The sequence below is a fragment of the Hibiscus syriacus genome, unplaced genomic scaffold (genome assembly GCF_006381635.1).
Source record: "Hibiscus syriacus cultivar Baekdansim isolate YM2019G1 unplaced genomic scaffold, ASM638163v2 tig00112530_pilon, whole genome shotgun sequence".
NCBI classification, from domain to species: Eukaryota; Viridiplantae; Streptophyta; class Magnoliopsida; order Malvales; family Malvaceae; genus Hibiscus; species Hibiscus syriacus.
Window position 1 is genome coordinate 1,230,139 of NW_024063358.1, and position 9,452 is coordinate 1,239,590.

The 9,452-nt window shown below is 38.0% G+C and overlaps 1 pseudogene; it reads left to right on the forward strand.

Moving 5' to 3' along the window:
- The first annotated feature begins 6,713 nt into the window (after nt 1-6,713).
- On the forward strand, nt 6,714-9,452 carry LOC120181721 (annotated as a pseudogene).

The window sequence follows — 9,452 nt, forward strand, 5'->3', positions numbered from 1 at the left end:
CTCGTATGTAAGTTCATGTAAAATGATGTTGTATGCTTTCTTGATCGGTGACTACAAATGGATGCTTAAGAAATCCTTGTTCTTGTCTTGGTTGAATCTTCTTTGTTCTTTCACACTAGACTGCATTTTCTTAATTCTTGACTCACAGTAATCTGTTCTTCGATAGTGGAAGAAACGAAAGAGAGGAAGGCGTACGTGCCTAGATCTGAACATCGGGCATTCAATGAAAGAAATGAATTCTAGTCCAACATTTTGCACCTCATATTAGCTTGCGCGTTGTGGATCGGAACTATGCATTTCAACTTCTTCATCTTCAGTTTCTCCTTTTAAGTATCACTTTACTTTTTTTTTGAATGAAAAAGAAGGAATTTAAAAGTGGAATTTCTTCGATTCAATATCGCCTGGGTGGTTGGAATGTTTTTGGTTTTCATGGTTCTTCCAATCCTATCGATGGAAACAATGCATTTGGGCGGAGGTTGGCCAGGTACCATTACCACTACTCTGCTCTCTTCTCCAGTTATGCGTTCCTTTTGTTTTGTTCACTATTGAATTGCGATAACAAGAAAATGTTGCGGAAGACGGCTATCGGATAGAGCAAAATCGCAATTGATAATTTGAGAAAATAAAAATGAAGATAAAAGAGACACAAAATTTACGTGGAAAACCCCTAAAATTTAGGGTAAAAACCACAGGCAACGGTAGAAGAATTTCACTATGAGAAAATAGGAATTACAACCTCTCTCGATCTACCAAGGAGAAAACAATGATAATTCTCTCTTGATAAAAAAATGAGGAAAACAACTCTCAAGAAACTCTCTAAATTCTCTAGTATTGGAAGAAAGCTAGAATGCTTTGGGATGGTTTTGAAGCTAAATGAGCTAGGGTATTTATAGTTGAAACCTAAGGACTAATCTTGTAAATAACCTAAAATTAAAGTGACTAAATTGGGTATTTTAACCTTGCTAATTTTCAACAATTTGCAGCCATTTTAGACTAATATTAGCCACCCCATATTAGCCGCCCACATGCTAAATTCATTTTTGACTTTCAACAATCTCTCACTTGAAGATTTGATTGAAACAATCATATCTTCACACCATTCTTTCTACCTTATACCATCATGTTGCTTACGTTTCTGACAGACCACAAGAGGATCGACACCAGTTAAATTTATCAGTATTGATTGCCTTCGTCATGAAATCTGCTATGTTGTCTTTGGTATTGATCTTCTGCATATCTACCGTTCCTTCTTCCACCTTTTCACGAATGAAATGGTACTGAACTCGTATGTGCTTTGTCCTTGAATGAAATGGTGGATTCCTTGCTAGATGCAAGGCGCTTTGACTGTCACAAAACAAAGAGACATACTCTTGATTGTGCCCAAGCTCCTCCAATAATATTTTCAACCAAATTGCTTCTTTACTGGCTTGTGTAGCTGCTACATATTCTGCCTCTGTTGTGGACGTAGCCACAACTGACTGCAATTTTGAAACCCAGCTTACAGCTCCACCAGCAACTTTGAACACATATCCTGTAGTAGATTTGCTTTTATCCAAATCCCCTGCATAGTCAGAATCTACATAACCATTTATTAGTAAGTTTGATCCTCCATAACATAATGCAACATTTGAGGTTCATTTGATGTATCTCAGGATCCTCTTCACTGTATTCCAATGCTCTTTGCCTGGATTCGCCATGTACCGACTAACCACTCCCACTGCTTGTGCAATGTCTGGTCTTGTGCATATCATAGCGAACATTAAACTTCCCACTGCTGATGCATACGGTACTCGAGACATCTCTCTTCTTCATGCTAGGTCTCATACTGGAGGATAATTTGAAGTTAATAAGAAGAGGGGTAGAAATTGGCTTACAATCTTGCATGCTAAATCGTGACAAGATTTTCTTCAAGTAATTCTTTTGTGAAAGCCAAATCTTCCTATTACTTCTGTCTCGGTGAATTTGCATCCATAGAATCTTGTTTGCTGATCCCAAGTCCTTCATTTCAAATTCCATAGCCAGTTGTGCCTTCAATTCTTCAATATGATCTTTGTTGGGTCCTGCAACCAACATGTCATCCACATACAACAGCAATATAACAAAATCGTTATCACCAGACCTCTTGAAATAAGCACAAGGGTCAGCATTAAGTCTGTTGTATCCAAGGCACATAATGAAGGAATCAAATCTCTTATACCAACACCTCGGCGCCTTCTTTAGACCGTACAGAGATTTGTTCAACCTGCAAACCAAGTTCTTCTTTTCTTTTTCTTCAAAACCTTCAGGCTGGAGCATATAAATTTCTTCTTCAAGATTTCCATGAAGAAAAGCTGTTTTAACATCTAGCTGCTCTAGATGTAAGTTCAATGTGGCACATATTGCCAAGACTACTCGAACTGTTGTTAGTCGAACCACAGGAGAAAAAATTTCATTGAAATCAATACCTTCTTTTTGAGCATATCCTTTGACCACCAGTCTTGCACGATATCTCTCCACTTGATCGTCACCATTTCGCTTGATTTTGAAGACTCATTTGTTACCAATTGGCTTCATTCCTTGCGGTAGTGGCACAAGGTCCCATGTATTATTTTTATGAAGAACTTCAATTTCTTCTTGCATCTCCATCATCCACAGTGAAGCATCTGAGCTGTTTATTGCCTCCTGGTATGTTGATGGCTCACCGTCCTCTGTTAAAAGGCAGTATGCAATATTACCTTCTATAACATAATCTGAGTGCCAATTGGGACGTCTTCTAACACGATCTGATTGACGAGTTGTTGGAGCTTCAGAACTCCCTGGTTCTTGTTCATCATGTGCTGGTTCTGCTTCAGAAGAATCTCCTTGTTCAACCTCATTTTCCACATGTATCCGTGTAGTCTCTGACTTTTCAGTGCTGTCATCGTCTTCTTTTCTTTGTAGCTTATCTTCTACAAAGATAACATCCCTGCTAATGATCACTTTGCGGGCAGTGAGATCCCACAAGCGATACCCCTTTACTCCATCAGCATAACCTAAGAATTTGTATTTCCTGGATTTTGGATCCAGCTTTGAAATTTCTTGGGCGTTATACATCACGTACACAATACTTCCAAATACATGGAGGTTTGAATAATCAGCTGGTTTACCAGTCCACATCTCTATTGGTGTCTTCAGCTCTATTGCAGTTGATGGAGCTCGATTCACCAAATAGCAGGTGGTATTGACTGCTTCTGCCCAGAATGATTTTTCTAGGCCTGCATCCCTCAACATTGCTCTTGTTCTTTCTAACAAAGTTCTGTTCATCCGCTCTGCCACTCCATTTTGTTGAGGAGTGTTCGCCACTGTGAACTGTCTTTTGATGCCTTCTTTCCTGCAAAAGTCATCAAATTCTTCGCTTGTGTATTCTCCTCCATTATCTGTTCTGAAACACTTGATCTTATTTTCAGAATCAAGTTCCACCCGTGCTTTGAAGTTTTTGAAAGTTGAAAACAAATCTGACTTCTTCTTAATAGGGTACACCCAACATCTCCTAGAGTAGTCATCAATAAATGAGACAAAGTATTTTGCTCCGCCTAGGGATGTAACTGGTGCTTGCCATATGTCAGAGTGAACCAATTCTAGAACACTTTTGCCTCTAGAATTTGATGTGTTGAATTTCAACCGGTGCTGCTTACTTGTTATGCAATGCTCACACAAAGTAAGTGATACCTTTGTTAAGCCTGGAAGTAGCTTTGCTCCACAAGGACTTTCATTCCTTGTTCTGACATGTGTCCAAGTTTTGATGCCATAGCATGCACAATTGACTACATGAGGCAACAGAGGCTTCTGCTTCTAACAAAGTCTCTCCCTTCAGCATGTACAAGTTTGCTGCTATCTTTTCGCCTTTCAGCACCACAAGCGCTCCACAGAACACCTTCATGATTCCTTTACGTGTTTCAATCTTGCTTGCATTATTATCCAACAATCCGTAGGATAATAAATTTTTCTTCAGGCCTTTCACGTGCCGCACATCTCGAATAACTTTAATTGTTCCATCATACATCTTCAATTTGATGGTTCCCACGCCAATGATCTCTAAGGCATGATCATTGCAACTATACACAAATCCTCCTGAGACAGGTTCATAATGATGGAACCATTCTCTTCTTGAGGTCATGTGATATGTTGCTCCTGAATCAATGAGTCATATATCTGCATATTTCTTTCTACCTTCCACGATGGTTGACGCTTCACAGCATAGAGCATCTCCATCATCTGAAGTGTTTGCGGTATTGCCTTGTGGATTGGAGTTTTTATTGACTCCAACAATCCTTCTTCAAGTGACCTTTCTTTCCACAGTTGTAGCACTTTAAATTCTTCTTGCTCATCAACTTCGATCTATCATGTTTGTGACTGCTGCTTTGACCACGTTCTGTTGATCTCCCTCTCATCGTTGTTATCGTTGTCAATGCTTCTGCTTGTTGCAGATTTACTTGTCTGTCTTCTTTGTTCTTGCGTCGATTTTCTTCTTGTAGAACAGCAGTTGCAACGTCATCGAAGACTAGACTGGTGACATTACTGTTTGTCAAGTTGATGATAAGTTGATCATACGAATCCGGTAGACTTTGAAGTAGAAGTTCAGCACGTTCTTGTTCTCTATTTACAGCTTAAGGATGTAAGCTGAGAAAATAAACTGTTCGTGGTTTAAGTGCTCCGTCCATGAAGTAGATTCTGGCATACAGAGAGTGTACAATTTTCTCTTAAGGAAAATTTTATTGGCAACGTGGCCTCGTACAATTTGGTGAGATGATCCCATATCTCCTTAGTTGTCTTCTTCTCCTCGATGCTTGACAATACTTCATGTGCTAATGCTAGATGAAAGTTTGCCATAACATTCCCGTCCATCTCGTTCCATTTGATGTCATCTGCGAAATCCACCGACCTTTCATTGATAGCCGTAGACACCGTCTTTTCTTAGGATGACCTTCATCTCAATTTCCACAATGAGAAATTTTCTGATTGAACTTTCAATGTCAAATTTGTTGCCATAGCTTCTATTATTGATAGCTCCACTATTTCACTATCGTGAATGTTCTCTAGAACCTCAAAGAATGGGTAATACCTTCTATTTCTTATGTTGGGGATCACCTTTTGGTGGCAACACAAAGACAATAAGCAGAATTACACACTCAATCTAGCTGATACCAATTGTTGCGGAGACGGCTATCGGATAGAGCAAAATCGCAACTGATAATTTGAGAAAATAAAAATGAAGATAAAAGAGACACAAAATTTACGTGGAAAACCCCTAAAATAGGAATTTCACTATGAGAAAATATGAATTACAACCTCTCTCGATCTACCAAGGAAAAAACAATGATAATTCTCTCTTGATAAAAAAGGAGAAAACAACTCTCAAGAAACTCTCTAAATTCTCTAGTATTGGAAGAAAGCTAGAATGCTTTGGGATGGTTTTGAAGCTAAATGAGCTAGGATATTTATAGTTGAAACCTAAGGACTAATCTTATAAATACCCTAAAATTAAATTGACTAAATTGGGTATTTTACCCTTGCTAATTTTTCAACAATTTGCAGCCATTTTAGACTAATATTAGCCACCCCATATTAGCCGCCCATATGCTAAATTCATTTTTGACTTTCAACAGAAAATGGTCGTATCATAACATCTTTTAAGACCATCTTAATATAATAATCGCATTCGTAATATAAAATTATGATTACTTTAAAAAAAATAAATTACACCCTAACGCGATCACAATTTAATATTATGGTTGATATTGATTTTGAGGTTAACAATAGCAAGTAATGATGAACCGAATGGACATGTATATATGTGGACATATGGCAGCTTATTTTCCCACCACTCTCCACGTTGCGGACGTCGACGACTTCCTCCCCGGTCGCGCTTACGGTCGCTTTTCTTCTTTCTTTTGATCTTTACTTTAAAGTGTTCGACAAAATGTCTTTAAGCGTTGAGCAAATGCTAGCTTATAAATGCTGCAGTTTTCCGTTACGAGCCGCATTCGGTGTTGTCGATCAGAGTTGTGATGTTGGCCGTTCGCACAGGTTCTCATGCCTATTCCCAAGACTCTCATATTACTGGATTTTTCCTTTAGCCATAATTTGGTTGGTGTACATGCCCATCCATTAACAAGTATAACTTGTGATACGTCATAAGACCTCAAAATTTAGGGATGCCACATATTAAAAAGTCCGTTAACTTAAAAAGAAAATATTTTTCTTACTGTATAGGAAGAGGATTTATTCGGATTACCATGAAAACTGGCCACAAAAATAATTTCTTTAACCACTAAAGTATGTTAGTTTATGCTATAACATTCAAAATTTAAATATTAATATCTTTTTTAATCACCAAAATTAAGCTGATAAATTTTTGTATATATATATATATATATATTTGATTAAGCTCATATAATTATAAAGTAGTATTTGTTCTAAATATTTTCTCCACGCTCAAACACTCTGCGGTAATTATTGATGTTTGAATAACTACGATTCTTTGAACCACTGAGATAAGTTGATTCTTACCATTTTAGTATATTTTGATTTGCGATAATTTTTCTATGTTTGTGCTTGGCTCATGTTCCAGGTAGGCCGAAGCATATGGTGATCATAATTAAGCAGATAAAAATGTATTTTATTTAAAGGGATCTTCATGATACGAACATCGCTTTCTCCAGTTAAATTATTGTGAAAACCAAAACTTATGATAATCGATTCCTTTACAAGTTGAATGCATTCGTCTTGTGTGTAATTTGTTAAACGAAAGCCAAAGCGGCGTGGCGGTTCCGGAAGCGGCGTCGGCGGACGATGGTGGAAGTGATTGAGGAGAGAAATGCGTATTCGCCTGTATCTGGATATCGGAATCAATGCAAGGAACCAATTCCCGTCCAACATCTTGCAAGGGGCGTTGGCTATTGTTATTTGGATCGGAGCAATTCATTTCAACATCTTCCTCTTCCTTTTCTCCGTCCTCTTCCTTCCTTTCTCCAAATTCCTCGTGTTCGTCCTTTCTCCTTTTGCTTTTCTTTTACTTCTGTTTGGTAAAGATCAAACCGCAAAAATTCGTTAATTTTCACAGGGTGATTGGATTACTTTCGGTTTTCGTGGCACTTCCTATTGATCAGAACAGCAAATATGGGCGGAGATTGGCCAGGTACTGGCACTTCCTATTTGAATGAACAGATCATATTTGAATTTGAATCAACGAATAATGATGAAATGAATGAACAGGTACATATGTAGGCATATGGCCGCTTATTTTCCCACCACTCTCCACGTCGAGGACATTAACGACTTCCACCCCGATCGTGCATACGGTCTCTTTCCTTCTTTCTCTTAATCTTTACATCAAAGTGCTCGACAAAAGGCTTGTGAGTGTCGAGCTAATAATAGATGTTAGCTTGTAAATGCCTGCAGTTTTCGGTTACGAGCCGCATTCGGTGTTCCCTATTGGTGTTGTTACGTTGGGTGAACGTACAGGTTTCATGCCTCTTCCCAAACTGAAATGCCTCGCAACCAGTGCTGTAAGCACAATTTCAGCATTATACGATTGGATTACTCAAATTTCTTGAGCCGTAACCCTGTGTAGATGAATGATTTAGGTATTCTACACCCCGTTTTTGAGACATACATTGACATGGTTGGGTGCGGCACCGGCCACAAGGAGCAACTTTTGTTCTCTTTTGGAGGCTGGTTATAGTTGTATTATAATCCCAGGTGGAGTACAAGAGACCTTCCTCATGCAGCATGATTCCGAGGTTTTATCATTTGAATACTTCCCCTATTTGTTTTCTTTGAGTGTTTTTCTTACGTTGATAACTTGACGATTGTTGGGTTCGGTTTACACAGGTCGCGTTCCTTAAGACGCGAAAAGGATTTGTTCGTGTAGCCATGGAAACAGGGTGTCCACTGGTTCCGGTTTTCGCCTTCGGTCAAGTAAGTATATGGTTCCTTACACATTTGTAGCCATGGATGGACACATGATATATTCAATCCGGGGTTGAGAAATTAGATTACCGATAGAAAATACAAAAAGTATATATAAATTACCTGAGAATTTAAAATTTCCAGGAGTACCTTGTATCCTGGCATCCCTTGGGTCATCCCTGTTTGTAGCTTAAAATCATCCCACAAGTATTGGATAGGCTTTGGGGCTATGGAGTGGCCTTTTTGATTGAACCGTCGCCTCATTTGTTCTGTTCTGTTCATTCTTATCTTTCCATCCATTACCACGATATTGTATTTGTATTTTTATGTCACTTGAATCTCTATCGCCTGCTTCAGTCATACTCTTACAAGTGGTGGAAACCAAGCGGGGAGTTCTTCTTGCAACTTGCCAGGGCTATCAAATTCCTTCCCATATTGTTTTGGGGAGTTTTTGGGTATGTACTAAATTTAATTTTTTTTTGGGAATATAGACTTATGATATTTCTTTTTAATTAGGAGAGTTCACTTAATTTGTAAACGAAAGGATTGAATCTCTTTTTTTTAAGTAGTAGGATTGATAGTGTAGTTTCACTTGTAAAATAATAAAATAATATTTTTATTATAACGTAGTGATTTAAGCCGGACTGGATCTTTAGAAATTCCTAATGTGTTTACTTGGAGCTATTTCCCTGAAATCTTCTTTTTTTCCTGGTGTAGAACTCCGTTACCCTATCAGCATCCAATGCATGTGGTGGTGGGTAAACCTAATGAGTTGAAGAAAAATCGCCAACCTACTGCCGAAGAGGTGTAGAGGGTTGGGTATGGTTTATGAGTATGATGTGAAATGATTCTTAAAGGGTAAAGCACACAAATGGTCCCTCTATTATAGCATAATATTTTATTGAGTCCATCTACTATATGGAGTTTGAGTCCTTCAACTATCAAAAGTTACAAAATGATCACTCGACTATTCATTATGTTCTAAACTTGTCTTTTTCCGTTAAAATTTTGATTGCAGTCTAAGTTGTACGGTAACCTGCCGATTGAGATATGATAAAATATGATCTCACAATCTCAAATCACTATCATATCAGTCCACATGTTAATGTCCCGTTCAAATGGCCGATAATTTTTTAACGGAAAAGGATGTGTATGGAACATTAATGAATAGTCGGTTGATCATTTTGTAACTTTTAATAGTCGAATGACTCAACAAAACAACTCCCTACGATCATGGATCATTTTATAACTTTTAATATTCAAAGAACTCAATAAAACATTATCTTATAGTCGGGGACCATTTGTGCACTATAAATCTAAACTAAAATACTTTGAAAAGTATGTAGTTTATTGGTTAATCTGATTCATAGGTTCTCCAAGTACAAGCCCAGTTTATTAGAGCACTTGAAGAACTTTTCGAGAGACACAAAGCTCGGGTTGGATATACTGATCTTCCACTAAAGATTCTTTGATTGAAACTGAGAATAGGTTTGATTTTGGTTGTCATTCGAGTGAAATGTGGC